The sequence below is a fragment of the Manis pentadactyla genome, chromosome 2, assembly GCF_030020395.1.
Source record: "Manis pentadactyla isolate mManPen7 chromosome 2, mManPen7.hap1, whole genome shotgun sequence".
Classification (NCBI taxonomy): domain Eukaryota; kingdom Metazoa; phylum Chordata; class Mammalia; order Pholidota; family Manidae; genus Manis; species Manis pentadactyla.
In genome coordinates this window covers 217,234,679-217,253,538 of record NC_080020.1, presented here as the reverse complement: position 1 = coordinate 217,253,538, position 18,860 = coordinate 217,234,679, and the positions used below count along the sequence as shown (strand labels likewise).

The 18,860-nt window shown below is 37.5% G+C and overlaps 1 protein-coding gene across 8 annotated transcripts in view; it reads left to right on the top strand.

The window, feature by feature from the left end:
• NCOA1 (nuclear receptor coactivator 1) overlaps positions 1–18,860 on the top strand; it is a 259,770-nt gene that overhangs the window by 80,989 nt on the left and 159,921 nt on the right. Inside the window, exon 3 of one of the 8 annotated variants that reach the window (XM_057497395.1) lies at positions 9,673–9,757. The exons of the other annotated variants lie outside the window; for them this stretch is intronic. The gene's annotated coding sequence lies outside the window, so the exon portion shown is untranslated. The remainder of the gene's footprint in view (positions 1–9,672; positions 9,758–18,860) is intronic. 8 annotated transcript variants of the gene reach the window in all.

Below are 18,860 nucleotides of genomic sequence, written 5' to 3'. Positions count from 1 at the left end.
CTATTTACAGTAGCCAAGAAATGGAAGCAACCTAAGTGCCCATCAGTAGATGAATGGATAAAGGAGATGTGGTACATATACACAATAGAATATTATTCAGCCATAAGAAGAAAACAAATCCTACCATTTGCAACAACATGGATGGAGCTAGAGGGTATTATGCTCAGTGAAATAAGCCAGGCGGAGAAAGACAAGTATCAAATGATTTCACTCATCTGTGAAGTATAAGAACAAAGAAGAAAACTGAAGGGGCAAAACAGCAGCAAAATCACAAAACCCAAGAATGGACTAACAGTTACTAAAGGGAAAGAGACTGAGGAGGATGGGTGGGAAGGGAGGGATAAGATGGGGGGGAAGAAAGGGGCACTATGATTAGCATGTATAATGGGGGGTATGGGGAGGGCTGTACAACACAGAGAAGACAAGTAGTGATTCTACAGCATCTTACTACACTGATGGACAGTGACTGTAATGGGGTATGTGGAGGGGCTTGGTGATGGGGGGAGTCTAGTAAACATAATGTTCCTTATGTAAATGCAAATTAATGATACCAAATAAACCCCCACAGTATATCAACCTCCTCATTAAAATTTTTTAATCATTTCTTTAAAGCCTAGATTATTCCACAGTTTCTTTAAAAAAAAAAAAAGAGATTGTGTTATTCCTCAGTACTTCCTTACCTTTTTTTGTTGGGGATGGACCTTTTTCTTATTAAACCTAGATAAGTTTTCTCCTTGTCTTAGGCCCTAGGAAATTCATGTACATTCTTCTGTTCCTTAGAGAATCTTCTCTGTATCCTCTACACTATCCAGGGCAGAAGTGAAATGATGTACTGTTGGCAGCTCCCCACTTACTTGCCACCAGGATAACAAGTACACTTGCTCTTTTGCTTTTAGAATTTTACAGCTAAGCATTAGGGGAAAGGTAGAAGGAAGAAGAGGTGGGGAAAGGGTGGTGGTCCCGACAGAAATAAATACAGGTGTGTGACAAAGCTTAGGAAATCCTAATAGCTACTTAAAGCCATCAGTAGTCCCTCACTTAATGAGGTGGTGCTGATGCATCTTGATTTTTCCCCCTTTCTCATGAAACCTCTTTGACCTTCATGATGGACTTTATCCTGAGGAAGTGACATTTAGACTGAATTCTGAAAGATGAGTTAGCAGTTACTAACTAGGTGAGGGAAGACTGTGTAGCAGACAGAAGCAGCACATCTAAAGTTCTTGAAGTAAGGAAGGCACATAGAGCATATTGAAGGTACTAAAAGAAATCCAGTGTGGAAGTAAAGATGGTGTGGAATTGGCAAACAGACACGTAGATAATTGGAACAGAGTAGACAGTCCAGAAATAGGATTCACACAAATATGACCAGTTTGTGACAAAGGTGCAGAAGCAATTCAGGAAGAAATAGCCTTTCTATTTTTAGTAAATGTTGACTTGCATTCATATGAAAAATCCTATTAATCTTCATACCTTATATAGCAACTCAAAATGCATCAAAGATGTAAATGTAAAATGTCAAACTTAAGCTTTTGAAAGAAGGCAAAAGGGAAAATCTTTGTAACCTGAGGTTAGGCAAAGAATTCTTAGATGTGATATCAAAAGCAAGATCCATTAAAACAGACTGATAAATTGTACCTCATAAAATTAAAAGCTTTTGCTCTGTGAAAGGCATTGTATTTGCATTTTACATGTCCAATAAAGGATATATCAAGAATATGTAAAGAACTATCAAAACTAAATAATAAGGAAACAAATAAACTTAATTTAAAAATGGGCAAAAGACATAGGCATTTCATGAAAGGGGGTATAAAATTGGTAAATAAACACATGAAAAGATGTTTAAAATCAGTAGCCATTAGGGAAAAATTAAAACCATGATGAGATACCATTGCATACCTATTATAATGACCAAAATAGGAAATAATGAGAATACCAGGTGCCAGGAGGGGTTTAAAAAAATGGAGCTCCCATACATTTATGAGGATAATAAAAAGTTGTGCATACATTTCTTTTAAAAAAATTTTGACATGGATTTAGATTTACAGAAAAGTTGCAAAGAAAATGCAGGGTATCCATGTACCTCAGTTTTCTGAAGTAGCTTACAAAAACACCATGGTGTGTATTTGAAAACTAAGAAGCCAACATTGCTGTATTACTTTTTACTTAACTCCATTTTTTACTTTTATTTTACCAGTTTTTCCATTAATGTCCTTTTTCTGTTCCAGAATTCAATTCAGGATCACATTGCATTTAACTATCATGTTTTCTTAGTCTCCGATAGTATGTGACAATTTGTTAGTCTTTCCTTCTTTTTGATAGCTTTGACACTTTTGAATAGTACCAGTTAGGTATTTTGCAGAATGTCCCTCAATTGGATTTGTCTGTTTTTCTCATGTTCGAATATTGGCAATTTCACGTGATTAACTCTAATATTTTTTCCACACATTGAGTGCATTCTTGTCTACAAATTCTTGATTTTTAATACAGAGCAGAGTATGTTGTATAGATAATTTTCTAGGAGATACATTTTGGTTCTTTTGCTATACAAAAGTAAGAATTCCCTGATTTGCAAAGACAACAAAAATGCGAAAAGTATTCTGTTTTAAAAATAAATTTTATCTACAGAAGTAATTGTCCTTTTTGAAATACTAACAAGGTAGCCAAAACTAAAGTCCATCTTGAGCATTCCCACAGCAAAGGTTCTTCCCCATTCTCTCTGTAGGTAACTTTTGTTAAACATTTGGTGTCTATCTTTCAGATATTTTCAGTCCACTTATATTTATGTATGTACATACATATATACATATACACACACACATATATACATACATGTAGGAAATGCACAGTATAGTGTGCATTTTTTATAAATAGTATATTTATATAGTTAGGTAATGTGATTTTTTCACTCTACAGCATGTTCAGAATGTTTTGTTGTTTTTCAGTTTCTGCGTTGCATTTTTTTTTTTTTATATCATTCATGTACAATTGCATGAGCAACATTATGGTTACTAGACTCCCCCCATTATCAAGTCCCCACCAGATACTCCATTACAGTCACTGTTCATCAGCATAGTAAGATGCTGTAGAATCACTGCTTGTCTTCTCTGTGTTATACTCCCTTCCCTGTGCCCTCCCCCCGCTACATTATGTGTGCTAATTGTAATGCCCCTTTTCCCCCTTATCACTTCCTTCCAACCCACCGTCACCAGTCCCTTTCCCCTTGGTAACTCTTAGTCCATTCCTGGGTTCTGTGAGTCTGCTGCTGTTTTGTTCCTTCAGTTTTTTCTTTGTTCTTATACTCCACATATGAGTGAAATCATTTGATACTTGTCTTTCTCTGCCTGACTTATTTCACTGAACATAATCCCCGCTAGCTCCATCCATGTTGTTGCAAATGGTAGGTTTTGTTTTTTTCTTATGGCTGAATAATATTCTATTGTGTATATGTACCACATCTCCTTTATCCATTCATCTACTGATGGGCACTTAGGTTGCTTCCATTTCTTGGCTATTGTAAACAATGCTGTGATAAACATAGGGGTGCATATGTCTTTTTGAAACTGGGCTCCTGCATTGTTAGAGTAAATTCCCAGGAGTGGAATTCCTGGGTCAAATGGTATTTTCTATTTTGAGTTTTTTGAGAAACCTCCATACTGCTTTCCACAATGGTTGAACTAATTTACATTCCCACCAGCAGTGTAGGAGGGTTCCCCTTTCTCCACAACCTCGCCAACATTTGTTATTGTTTGTCTTTGGATATTGGCCATCCTTTCTGGTATGAAGTGATATCTCATTGTGGTTTTAATTTGCGTTTATGTGATGATTAGCGATGTGGAGCATCTTTTCATGTGCCTGTTGACCATCTGAATTTCTTCTTTGGAGAACTGTCTGTTCAGCTCCTCTGCCCATTTTTTAATTGGATTATTTGCTTTTTGTTTGTTGAGGTGTGTGAGCTTTTTTATATTTTGGATGTCAACCCTTTATCGGATCTGTCATTTATGAATATATTCTCCCATACTGTAGGATGCCTTTTTGTTCTATTGATGGTGTCCTTTGCTGTACAGAAGCTTTTCAGCTTGATATAGTCCCACTTGTTCATTTTTGCTTTTGTTTCCCTTGCCCGGGGAGATATGTTCATGAATTTACTCATGTTTATGTCCAAGAGATTTTTGCCTATGTTTTTTTCTAAGAGTTCTATGGTTTCATGACTTACATGCAGGTCTTTGATCTATTTCGAGTTTAGTTTTGTGTATGGGGTTAGACAATGATCCAGTTTCTTTCTCTTACATGTAGCTGTACAGTTTTGCCAACACCAGCTATTGAAGAGGCTATCATTTCCCCATTGTATATCCATGGCTCCTTTATCATATATTAATTGACCATAAATGTTTGGGTTAATATCTGGACTCTCTATTCTGTTCCACTGGTCTGTGGGTCTGTTCTTGTGCCAGTACCAAATTGTCTTGTTTACCGTGGCTTTCTAGTAGAGCTTGAAGTTAGGAAACAGGATCCCCTTTACTTTATTCTTCCTTCTCAGGATTGCTTTGGCTATTCGGGGTCTTTTGTCATTCCATATGAATTTTATAACTATTTGTTCCAGTTTGTTGAAGAATGCTGTTGGTATTTTGATAAGGATTGCATTGAATCTGTAGATTGCTTTAGGCAGGATGGCCATTTTGACAATATTAATTCTTCCTACCCAAGTGCATGGGATGAATTTCCTGTTATTAGTGTCCTTTTTAATTTCTCTTAAGAGTGTCTTGTAGTTTTCAGGATATAGTTCTTTCACTTCCTTGGTTAGGTTTATTCTTAGGTATTTTATTCTTTTTGATGCAATTGTGAATGGAATTGTTTTCCTGATTTCTCTTTCTGCTAGTTCATCATTAGTGTATAGGAAATCAACAGATTTCTGTGTATTAATTTTGTATCCTGCAACTTTGCTGAATTAGGATATTAGTTCTAGTAGTTTTGGAGTGGAGTCTTTAGGGTTTTTTATGTACAATATCATGTCATCTGCAAACAGTGACAGTTTGACTTCTTCCTTACCAATCTGAATGCCTTTTATTTCTTTGTGTTGTCTGATTGCCGTGGGTAGGACCTCCAGTACTATGTTGAGTAAAAGTGGGGAGATTGGGCATCCTTGTCTTGTTCCCAATCTTAGGTAAAAAGCTTTCAGCTTCTCTCTGTTAAGTATAATGTTGGCTGTGGGTTTGTCATATATGGCCTTTATTATGTTGAGGTTCTTGCCCTCTATACCCATTTGTTGAGAGTTTTTATCATGAATGCATGTTGAATTTTGTCGAATGCTTTTTCAGCATCTATGGAGATGATCATGTCGTTTTTGTCCTTCTTTTTGTTGATGTGGTGGATGATGTTGATGGATTTTCCAATGTTGTACCATTCTTTCTGCATTGCATTTTTACTGTGGCCACACCATAGTTTTATTGGGACTTTCAGAGTTTTTACTGCAGATTGTTTATAATTTTTAAAAATTACAGACAATGATGGCAGGAGTGTCCTTATACGTGCTTTCTTATACACCTACATGAGGGTTCCTTTAAAATAAAGGGAAGTGACATTGCTGAGTCATGATGAGTCATATTGTATATGCATTTAAAAAATGTTCTTTATGGAAGGTTTCAAACAGATGCTGCCGAAGACAAAATATAATAATGAATTCCTATTTATCTTCAACAATATCAATCCATGGTCATTTTTGCTTTCTATACTGTCACTCACTTTCTCCCCTTTTAAATTTTGGAATGAATCCAGATGTCCTGCTTTTTGATGTGTAACTATTTCCTGTTTCTAGAAAAGATATGGTCCTCTCTCTTTTTTTTGGAAAAACATAATCACAATATCATGACACTTCAGTATTATTGATGGTTCTTTAATATCATTAAATATTCACTCAGTGTTTAGATTTTAATTTGTCTTAATGTCAGAAATATTTCATTCCATGTTTTTCCGTTTGAATTAGGATCCAAATTTATTTGGATCACAATGTGGTTGGCTGATATGCTGTTTTTTCAAGTGTCTGTTATGTATTTTCTCCCTTTTGTTCCTCTCTCTCTCTGTCTCCTCCTCGGACCCCCTTTATCTCTCCATCTCCATGTTTCCCTTTTTTTAAATTCTTGCAGTATATTGATTGAAGTGGTTTGTTCTGAAAATTTTTTCCACACTTTTGTTCTTGCTTATTGCATCCCATGGTATTGTTTAACTTGTTTTTTGATCTCTGTATTTCCTGTAAATTTTTAGTTGTGTATGGAGGCTTGATGAGATTCAGGTTTGATTTCTTTTTGTCAAGACTATTTTATAGAAAGTGTTGTCATTTTCAGTAAGGAAGTATGTAGTGATAAATGTATTTTTAATTTGGAAGGTATTGCCCAGTTGTCTTCCAGAACTGTTGCTTCCATCTATACCTTTGTCTTTAGCACTTGAGAGTGTCACTTAATACACTTGTGAACTCCTGTTACCAAGCTTTCAAAGTTTTTTAAATTGACTAGTGGAAAATATCTGCTCAGTCTTTAATATTAATTACCCTAATTACTAGTGAGGTTGCTTATTTCCCCTTTTTTATTTTGTAGGATCATTTGTATTTTTGTAATGGGAATTGCCTATTCACAATATGCTTTCTCTCTTTTCCTGTTCAATGTTGAACATTTTTCTTACTGATGTGTAGAATTTCTTCAGATCTCTTGATTACTCATCTTTTTTTTTTTCTGCATAATTCCAAATACTTTCTCATAGGTTATTGCTTTCATTTTATTAGATTGTTTTTTGTTAATAAAGAAATTGTATAAAAGTCAGATTTTATCAGTCTTTTTCTTTATGACTTATATGTGCTTTTAGTTTATTTAAAAAAGCTTTCCCCAGAGGCATAAAAATATTCATTTAAATATTTTTTAAAGTAAAAAAACCCATAGCATTAATTTGCTGTCTTAACCATTTTAAAACGTATAGTTCAGTAGTATTAAATATGTTCACATTATTGTGCAACTGATCTCAAGAACTTTTTCATCTTGCAAAACTGCAACTTTATATCCATTAAATAATAATTCCCCATTTCCTCCCTCTCCCTTACACTTTTTTTAATAACTTGAGATTTAATTTTCATAACTAAGTATTTTATTCCACTTTTTGTCTTACTTTTTTATGGTTATTGGATATAAATCTCACTTGCTTTTATTCAGAGAGCTTGCTGTTTGTCCTGGCACTATTTATTGAATGGTCTATTAAATTAATGTCTCATGTTTATGGGTGTCTGATTCTATAGTTTCTGTTCTGTTCCTTTGATCTATTTTTGTATCCATATGCCATTACCATTCTAATTACTATATTGTTAAAATAGTTTTTGTTAGCTGGTAGGACAAATAATACTCCTTTGTTCTGTTTCATCTGATCTTATTTTTATGTATATGCATATACATGTTTTTTGCTCTTATTTCTAGTTTTTATGAAGGACATAAAAAATTCTGCTGGGATATTACTTGGATTTATGTATTAATTTGGGGAGAATTAATATTTTTATATGTATATTGACTGTTTCTCCATTCATATTTGAAAATTTTGTTCTTTTTAAGACTTAGTTTTCTACTAAGTTGAGGACCTTACACATATTTCACAGGGCTTTTTATTCCTTGGTGATTTTTATGTTTCTTTTCTCTGAAGTCAAGTGATTCTGATTTTTTTGTAAATTATATTACTGATTTAGTTCTGATTTCCCCTTCCCCTACTTTATTTTACATTGTCTTCGCATTTATCACCTCCTAGCAGACTTGATAATTTACCTATTTGTTATGTTTGTTGTTATTACCTGTTTTCTTTGCCCTGTTCCTAAACCTAAAATGTAACTTCTGCAAGGATAGGGGTCCATGTTTTATTTTTTGACATCATACTGAGCACTCATGAATTCTAATAGTGTTTCACACTAGTCTTGTTGAGTTTTATAAGGATAGGTATTCATATTACATATAAATAACAACTTTTGGAGAGTCTTTTCCTTTCGAGAATTAATATGCTTTGTTTTCTTTTTCTTGTTTTATTGCATTATTAGCTAAGCCTTCCAGTGCTGTGTTGAATAGTAAATCTGATTTCCCTTAGTATTATCTTACTCTTGACATACATGAGAATATGTTTTTTTATTCCTCAGAATAATGTTTACCGTTAGTTTCTGATAGGATTTAATAAAATAAGTTTTAACTTGCTAAGAGTTTTTATTTAGGCACTTTGAATTTTATCAGTGGGAGAGAGCACATGAACTCTCTCTAGGGGAGTGTTCAGCATCTTGTGATGGGGACTAGAAGTCCATGTTCCTCACTCTGCCTCTGTTGACTCCAAGTTGGCAGGAGATTCTTCACTACTGCTGGTCAGGGATGGGAGTTCTTGCTCCACTGAATTCTCTTTGACTTGGAGAGGCACACATGTCTCAGTACTGCTCCTCAGATAACCTCCACAGTGGGGAGGGCCTTTTTACTTTTGGGCAGTGGGAAAGGCCTGACTCCAGTAGGCCTCTTCTGATTCCAGCCTATAGCAGGGAAAGGGCAGTGTACCTTGTTACTGCCAGGTGAGTGTTTAAGCTCTCCATGTGATCTTCACCGACACCAAGGGGAAGAAAATCTCATTTTCACCTGGCAGGGAACAGCTTTACACTGGCCTTCTCTGACACCACCGTGGTGAGGAGTACAGGGTTCCCCTGTTACAGTGTAGGCTCCTCACTTGACCTGTGTTGGTGTGGGTGGGTCCATAGCTCTGTGTATGTGAGATGTTTGGGTATAAAGCTTTGTCTAGATTGGCCCTTTCCTGATCTTTTGGCTATGGAGAACAGGATTTTGTTTGTTTGTTTTTTGGGGGTGATCTGAGCATTTTGGTATTTTCAGGTTGCCAGCTTCTTCAACTCCAAGTCTGGGATATTTAAGGCACAAAAGAAAACCTATAGAACTCACTACTATGTTGTTTTCCTTGGATCTTGAGATCCCTATCTGGTCTACCTTCTCTCCACCTTTAGTGTTTTCTTATGTTTGTTATATAAGATGTCCAAGACTTTTAGTTTTACTTAATGAGAGGAATAGGGAAAAATACATCTATACCACCTTCCCAGAAGGGGAAGTCCTGAAGTACTTTTAATTGCTAATTGTATAGTTTTCATTATAGTTAAAATTCTGTTTTAGTCTGCCATATACTTCGTTGAGTAGAATTTTATCACTGTGACTCACTTTTAGGGCTTCTAAAATTTTTTTTTATTGAGAGTGTGGTCATTATCTAGCAGTAGAGGTTTTAGAGTTAATCTTTCAGGCTTAATGATTTTTGGAGAATGATAATTTTCTATATCCCATTTTATTAAAAATATATACATAAAATCTCTAGCTTTTGTTTGCTTCAAGAGAAGTGTCCTGGTTTTGTTGGGGGGACTTGGTGAAGGGGAGACTCTAGTAAACATAATGTTCTTCATGTAATTGTAGATTAATGATAACAAAATTTTTAAAAAAAAGACAAAAGTGCCCTGGTGCAGTTTATATATTAATTATACATATCTTAATGAATTAAGAATAATACTTTAAATAAATTACATTTATTCACTGCCCCCTCCATTTTCTAAAGTAAAGTACATCCATTTCATGTGACTGATCCAAGTAGATACAAGTGACTGTGATATTGTTTTCCTAATTTCAGGTTCCCTTTACAACTACATCAGAGAATGAGTTAATACATTAAAAAATCACTAAATACTACTCTGAGGAATTTAGAAATAAATGGGGTAAGTTTAATGTCATCTTTTTTTTGGTATCATTAATATACAATAACATGAGCAATATTGTGGTTACTAGATTCCCCCCATTATCAAGTCCCCACCACACATACCCCATTACAGTCACTGTCCATCAGCCTAGTAAGATGCTATAGAATCACTACTTGTCTTCTCTGTGCTATACTGCCTTCCCCGTGCCCCTCACTCCCTACGTTATGTGTGCTAATCGTAATGCCCCTTATTCCCCTTCTCCCTCCCTTCCCACCCACCCTCCCCAGTCCCTTTCGCTTTGGCAACTGTTAGTCCATTCTTGGGTTCTGTGAGTTTGCTGCTGTTTTTGTTCCTTCAGTTTTTGCTTTGTTCTTATGCTCCACAGATGAGTGAAATCATTTGGTACTTGTCTTTCTCTGCCTGCCTTATTTCACTGAGCATAATATCCTCTAGCACCATCCATGTTGTTGCAAATGGTAGGATTAGTTTAATGTCATCTTAAATTGTGATTTTATACTGAATTCCTGATTTGGGCCTATAATATGCCAGGCATCAAGCTTGACACTGGGAAGAAATCTTCACTTTGATTTTACAATCTGCTTGTAGTGATTTTCAATTTTCTTGTGGATCAGGAACCCCTCTGCTTAAAGTTGCAGTCCCTTTTCACATGCACATACACAGTGTTTGAGGAACTCCTCAAACCCCCAGGATTCAGACCGTGGGTCAACCCTCTGCTCTGTAAGTTTTTAAAACATTTTTACATGCTTTATTACTCTTTTAAATATCACAAAAACCTTGATAATTAGTGGTGTGTATTAATATTTTACAGTGAATACCCTGGTGCTCAAAATGATATGTGACTTGTCTACGGTCACATAGCTGTCAAATACGAGTCTAGGATTGAAGACTTCCCTAAATTGTATTAGTTCCTTCAGTGCATCAACATTTTCTAAGGTTTTTGCTACTTACTGTCCAATTGCTGGTGTAAGAAGGTTACACCACACCAGCTTTTTCTTTACTGTCAGCAGATGTCAGGCCAATTTCACTACATTATCACATTGCATGTTCCCGCATCTCAGTGTTTGCCAAATGATAATGTGCACAGTGATATTTAATTTGTTGCTTTGTTTGTATTTAGGTGCCTCTATCCACTTAAACATCTGAGTCTTACCAGTTTTTATGTCATTATGTGTAAAGTTTTAATATATTAAGAATATCAAGTATCATTTCTGCAAATACTTTTGTCTTTTTTATTTGCCTTTTAATTTTATATGATTTTTTAATGTATAGAAGTTTTGACATAAGTATTCAAATTTCCTGTAATTTAATTTCCTCTATTTTTTTCTTTTTTTAGCATAGGAATACCAAAGATTTGACATACTCAAGTGAATACAGGCATACACATATATTCACAGACTTTAAAAATTTTTAAAACATAATGGGAATCTAAAAGATTAAGAAAAGCAATGTCATTTCAGTTGTAATTATTTGACTTCTTTTAGTCATGTTTATTGTCTGTTGGTTTTTCGTTGTCTTTGAATATTTTTTGTTTAATCTTCTGGAATTTTTATAAATGATGTTATGTAGAAATCTAGCTTCTTGCCCCTAAAATAGGTGGTTAACTCTGATAGCATTTATTGAATGTTTTTTCTTATGAACTGTTCAAAGCCTACCTTTATCATATGTAAGACTCCCATATATATTTGTCTGTACTAATTGACCTAATTCTATACCACTGTATGATTATTATACTGTTGTTGGGTAGTCTAATCCAGGGAGATCTTCCTGCACCCTAGGTGAGGCCTCAGCTCGGGTCTTGACTCTGATCGAGAAAGAATTCATGAGCAGGCTGAGCAGGTACAAGCGAAGAGTAGTTTAAATAAAGCAAAAGTACACACTCAGGGAAGGAGTATGGACAGCTTGAGAGGTGAGCAGCCCTTTTGGTGTCAGGTTGGGTGGTCTTATAGCTGGTGCTCAAGCAGGGGATGGAATATTCATCAGGATAGGTGGGGATTTCTCAATAGGGAGGGATTTCTAGGAAACAGTGATACCCTCTTTTTGTCTTTAGATGGTCTGCCTGGGAACTATCATGGTGCGAAAGGGTGTGATTTTTAGTATGTTAATGAGCATATAATGTATTTTGAGGTGAAGTGAAGGTCAACTTCTTTTCCATGTTGGGACTAGCCAGTTTTGGACAGTTTATTATCTATATTCTACTCCCCACATCCTGCCAGAATAGTTCACACAGACTGTTTAGAATGTAAATAAGCAGGTAGCCCAATGTAAACAATGGCAGAAGTCACCCCCCTCATCCCCCTGTATTCCCCACCCCCCATGTCTGTTTGCCTCCTCTAGCAATACTGTTTTAATGTTATTCAAGCTTTCAAGTTTCCTTACTAATCTATCAAAAATGTTCACCTTAGTAGTGACTCTATAGCATCTTACTATGCTGATGGACCATGACTGTAATGGAATATTGTGGGGACTTGATAATGGGAGGAATCTAGTAACCACTGTATTGCTCATGTGATTGTATATTAATGATACCAAAATAAAAAAAAAATACGTTTGTTTTGCTTATTTTTGGTATTAATTCTTATATATTAACTTTGGAATCTATTCATCAAATTAAAAAAATTAAGATATGAAGGATTTTAATTAGAATTCCATCAAGTTAAAGATTCCTTTGAGGGAAAAATTGCTATCTCTGTATCATTACAACTTTATGGTTGGTTAGTTGTGTTTATCATTCCTCAGTTCTTCCAGTCTTTGCTGCACTTCTTAATATTTCTTCTATATATATGCATCTTAGTGGAAGCAGGAGATCTTCTCTATCTCTGTGCTCTTGGAGATATTCCTTATGCTGGCTCCCAGGAGTCTTTTCCTGACCTTCTTACTAGAAAGCTGGTTTCCTTCTCATAAGAGTCTATGTGCAATTTCCCCCACCCCAGGTGTTGCAGTTATTCCCCGTTAGGGCTCCTGGGTTAAAGCAGTAAGAGGGAAAAAGGCAAAAAATATATGGTGAGGATTCCCCCCATACTCTTCACACTGCCCTGGTTCCTTTTTCTAGTTCCTTAAGGTGAAGAAACTGGTTTTCTCTTAGGCTTTTAAGTGTCCTGCCTCAGTAGTACAGTTTTATGACTTGGATAGCTTCAGGGCAGGGTCAACAAAGAAAAAAATAAAAGGAAGTAGGAACTCCCCCCACCTCCAAAAAACACATACACTCCCAGATGCCCCTTTTGCTCCAGCTAGAAAAGGGAGGTTTCTCTTAAGAGTTTTTGCAGTGTGCACCTACTGCATAATTCTAGGACTCTGCCCATCCTCATGTCAAAGTGTAAATAAAGAAGGCAGTTTTTTAAAAAGAGCAAACTTACCACCATATTGATTGTTGACTTCAAGTTTTGACTTCCTTCCCTGATGTGGCTGCCATTGTTTACTTCTCAGAGCCCTCAGGTAGTTCCTTTTTGAAATCCCTCCACAGTTTTTAGTTGTAATCACTGGGTGAGATAGGCTGCAATGAATGGGCTTACTCCAACTTGGCATTTAGTGAAAGTCATTTCATTTTGAAAATAATTTTTGTTCTTATTTTCTAAAAAGTCTGTCTTGTTCCTAGTTTACTACATTTTATGAACAAGCTTTTCTGATTTTATGTATAGACAGGCCTCTTGAATCTCTCTGAGGATACCAATTAGAGTTAAGAACGTTTTATTTCTTTTTGTTGCCTTACTCTCTGGGTTATTGTGCCCCTGCTTTTTTGTCTTAGTGCCTCCCTTACTTTTTATTAAATAGCTGGTGGACCTTGGCTATTCTTATTTACAGTATTTTCAAATGAAGATCTTAATCAGTGGTTGTGCAACCTGAACATATATAACAGTCCTTTGGGAACCCAGTTTAAATGCAGAGTTTGGCCTCACTAACAAAAATCTGATTCAGTAAATCTGAGGTGGTGAATTTAAACACTTTACATTATTCTGATCCTGGTAACATCTTGGTAACTGACTTAACTCTGCAAATGTCAACAGTCTCCTTTACAAAGCATTGTCTTCTCACTGAATATCATTGCTGTCCGCAGGACTCTGCAAGTTGGCTTCCCACTTGCTGTGTGGGTGGGAGGTGGAGTTCCCTTTTTCTTTATCATGTGCTTGCAGAGACAAGGCTAAGGAGATGGGACCTGTCCCTCCCTCAATTTCTGCTGTAGGAAAGGAATTTATCTGCAGGGCGAGTTCTGATTAGTTCTGAGTTGTCTTCCTTTTTCTTTTCTTCCTCCGTTGAGATTGCCCCTAGCCTGCTGTTATCACCATCTCAAAGTTCACATTATAAACCCTCTGACAGAGACTTTAGACTCACAGCAGATACTGTGGCCAGCATTTTATATTTGTCATGAGAGTTATGCTGGTCACTTTTGGTGGTTTTTCACTCAGTTGTTCTGTGGCCTGCCTACCCACCATGAGGTGTTTAAGAAGAGATCAATGAATGGGCTGAGTCTGCCATCTTGAACTGAAAATCCACTGTTACTTTTAAAGTGATACTAGTTTCTAATGTGCCAAGAAGTATCCTTTGAATTCTCATTGTTGCTGTGGGAGGAGAGGGTTCCCTGCTCTGGGGAAGTTCACTATGAATTTGGTCAGACTAAATAAAGACAACATCAAGTTGTGGGAGTCAGAAAAAGGGGGTTCATACCGTGTTTATTCTACAGCAATAGATCTGTCTCTCCTGGCTCTGGCACTGCTCCCTCCTGAGTTTGGGGCTTTCTCCCCTCTTAGCATTGGGGCTTCCCAGCTTCCCTCCTGCTGCTTCCTCTCTCTGCACCCTAATCTCTCCGCTTCTCTGTTAGCACTGTGATCTCCCGCTGGTGGTTCAGCCTCCCTGCTGCTTCTGCATAGCCGCACTGGGGCTCTGCAGCTTCCCCCCGCAGCCTGCCTTCTCTCCTGGCTCTCCCTTCAGGCTTCCCTTCTCCACTCCCCGCTTCGCCACCTCTAGCACCAGGAGGAGCTCTGTGGGCAGGTCTCTTTGGTGACTGGTGGATGCCTTACCAGTTACCTGCCAGGAAACGAGAAGAGGAGAGAATGGATGTTTCCTCTCTAGCCTTCCCCTGGGCCAGTACTCCCATGACTGACCAGTGGCTCTGTCACATCTAAGCATCCTACCACTCTTGTAAGTATGCAAAGCAGGTTCTTTTATATATACAATGGTTGCTGTTAAGGCCAGGTGGGAATCCTGGACAGAAATTTCCATTTTCTCTACACTCATGTAAAATAAACATAATAAAATCTGTAGCAGGATCACAGCTTATTCATATTCAGGTGTGTAAAGAAAATGTAGTTTCTTAATTTTTCAAGACTCATCTCTTCCTTTTGAAGAACCCTGCTTACTGGGTAATTGGAGGAAGAATACTAGTGTTAGTACAATCTAATAAACTAAGTCTTAGTGATTTAAAATGATCTCTTTGGATATTGCAGTTTCTGTTGGGATACTAGTCATTCAGATATCATCTTTTCTCTTACACCTTCCCACACTGGAATCCAGACTTATGGGCTGGATATATGTGGCTTGTGTGACCTTATAGTGGTGGAAGGTACCAGGACTCTCAGTCCATATGCTGTCTTCTCTGGTTTTACCTAGTCTCTCCTTAAAGTAACTGGTTGGGCTACTGCCTGAAACTGAGATTACTGTGGTGCTACCAGAACTGTCCTTGGGTGTTCTTCAGATGTGTGGCTGAAGTTTGCAACCAGTGTTACTTGAGATTTGTTCTCTTGGCTCCCAGGATGCATTGGCCATCTTTCCATGGGCCACTGATAACCTGAGGACTAGCTAGGGTTTCCCATTGACCCCTCTAGCCAGGTGGCCTCTTTTCCAGGCTTCTTCTGTGGAGTTATTTTGCCCTTATCACAGTGACCTCTTCTGGAGAATATAACATTCAGCATCTTAAGTTACCTTTCATGTACTACTTAAAAACACATGGGAATTTCTCAGTGCCTTCCATGGCACATAGGAGAAAAGGGAGATTCCAGAACTGATCTCATAATCTTCCTCAATCTGACTGCTTCTGTTCATGTGGTTTGATGTGGCTATCTCCAGCTTGTGCTAAGCGTGTGTGAGGGAGATAAGAACTTGTTTTTGTGGTGGTGATGGTGGTGTGTGTGTGTATACTCCTGGAAGGCAGTCACTTTGCTCTGTCTGAAAAGGAAGCAGAACAGAAGCATTCAAACTGCTAGATTTCCTAATTCTATGAAATATTTCTTTCCTTTTGCAGTCTACGTGAAGAGGGTGATGCGAGTACTGGTCTAATCACTAACTTCTTCTGTCTGTGTCTTACTTCTTTATCCCACGATACTTTAGCCAAAATCAGGAATTTGAGACTAGCTTACACTTTCTCTAGGTTTTAGCCTCCTTCTACCCTAAGTATCAGGGCTCATGTTCTAGCTATCATGAACAAAAGGGGTATCTGCTCTATAACGGGAAAGAAGCCGTAATCTGAGTCTTTCATGCTTGGTCAGAAAATATTAGTGTTAAAAAAAATTACTTTGGTCCCTCTGTCCCCCACTCCCCTCTCTCCTCTCCCCTTGCCTCCACTCCCCTTCCCTCCCCAGGCCCCTGTCCTCACCTACCTCTCCCCTCACTGGCATGCACCAAGGTAGGACCATCTGCGACCCAGGGAGATAAGCTTCACTGGACACCAACCCTGCCCGCACTTTGATCTTGAACTTCCAGTCTCCAGAACAAGGATAATCTTCTCTGACTTTCAGTTTTCTCATCTATAAAAAAGAAATCCTTGGGCACCATCCTAGTTCCAACCCATTATTTTACGGATGGTACACTGCAGCTCAGGAAAGACAGTAAATGGAGTACGCCTATCCAAGGGAAAACATACAATTAACCAGGCCAAGGGTTTGAGGGAAAAGCAACAAGGCCAGCAAGTATTAGAACACACAGGAAGCCAGCAGCGGAAGTCACCGGTCCACTTCTCTCAGCATCCTGCTCAGAGGTGAACCCAGGTGCTGCACAACAGGAGGTACCTACTGGGCTCCAGCACTGGGTCCCCACCCCAGTGTCTAGTTATTGGGTAAGTATGCAAATGACCTTATAAACAGGGGCAAACAAACTGCCTGGAAGCCAAGCAGTGGGAGTTTTTTAATTGCCAGCCACATAGAGCAAGTACAGGAAAAGCATCTGAAGCTTGGGGGCATGAGAAATTGCAGCCCCTGCTGCTGGGAAAAGGGAGCCAACATCTCGTGGAAGTTGAGTTCAAGTACTTTCTCCATTTTTTCTACTTACTACTCACTGTGCTTCCACTTCCAGACACGTGTGGTTATTGGCCACTTCAGCTGACTATTAGGAAAAAGAAAGGGAAAAAAGCCTAATCTACCCTTACAGGATTCAAGGAGAGTTCAATCTTGAAAATTTGTCTTCAGATTTTAAGTAACCTCAGAAACAAGGATCATGTCCTAAATGTCTTCTCTAACTCTGTAACTATATTCCATCTAGCTGCATGCTGACCGGAGATGGGCATTCAGCACATACTTGTAAGTTAAAAGATTTGATAAAGTTATCTCTCTTGTCCTATTTTCTAAAAATTGTGCATGTTCTAGGAAGCCCAGTGGAAAGAGGAAAGAGATGTGGATGGTAAACTGGTGAAATGTCAAGTTTCATCAGAGTTCATCACCCAATCATTCTTCTTTGTTCTCGCACGTTTTATACCTTGTATTAATTATTTGTTGGGGAAGAAAGAGTAAACATTTGCTGCCTTCTGGTTCTCATGCTGGATGTCCTACCAAATGACAGTAAAATAATGCAAAAATGATAATACAAGGATAAAGAGAACAGAGGAGAAAACAACAGCTGATAAAAGATTCCAACAGATAGTTTGGAGATGAAAACTGAGAGGAGGAGAGCTAGCTGACTTATCAGAGTAAGGGGAGTTATATGCTGAGCCCTGCAGTCAGGAGAGAAAAGAAGATATTTTCCCCTGCAACTCAGGGACTGCAAATCTGACAGTACTGGGTGGCCCAAGGAGTGGATCTAAGGACAGAAGAGGCTAGCAGTGAGATACCAGGCTGAACACTGAGAGTGTCAGCCTCCTTCCCACCACCCAGAACACGGCAGACAGAAATACTACTTCTTCCAACACCTTCAGCACCCCAAGGCAGGAGACTAAAGGAGCCTCATGTTAAAAAACTAAACCACCCAAAAAAACAAAAAAAGCAACTAGCCTATTGACCTCTGGGATCTTGATGTAAGGTCAGGTGTTCTCTTAGCAGTAAAGCCCACTCTCAAGAAGGCCGCCCCCAAAACACACACACACACACACACACACACCCCACCCCCACCTACCTTCCAATCAGTTTTCAATCTGTAGCTTCACTCTTATGTATGGATAGACAACTCAGGATCATAAAAGTTTGAAAAGGACACCTTCAACATGAAATAGAGACATGTAGGTACAGTCAAAACAACAAAAAAGCATTTCAATTAATACATCAAGAGAGCATAGATCATGCATCTAAATACTAAGAAGAGAATGATATTTTTAAAACAAGCAGAAGATCTTAGAAATTTAAAAAATAACTTGGATAAAATACTTAATAAAAGGATTGGAAAACAAGATGAAAGAAAGCTCCCAAAAAGGAGAACCATAAAGTAAAGAATCAGGAAAACAGAGAACACACTTAAAAATTGAAGGGTCAATCCAAAAGGTCCAGTATCTGGCTGCTGGAATTCCAGAAAAAGAACAGAGAACTAAAGGGGGAAAATTATAATAATAACAAATTTAAAAGAAAAAACAAAAAACATTACTTTGGGAAAAGCAGACTTTCAAGACTTGTATCTTACTGTGCAATCCTTTCTTTAATTCAAAAGGTAAATATTGAAAATTTCTCTTTTCATTCCAGAACTTCTCCAAGGAAGTTGGTGCTACTCAAAGAATGATAGGGAAGTCAGTAGAATGAAATGCAAAAGGGAAAAGCATTAATTACTGTTTTCATAACCATTAGGTTCTATCTACTGTCATTCTTCTTTTCCAAAACTTCCTTGGTTTTTCTTACACATTTACCCTTTTTACTCTTTTAATTGTAGTATGGTTTCTTATATAATTAAGTTTCTAAAACATATTTAAGTTTTTACT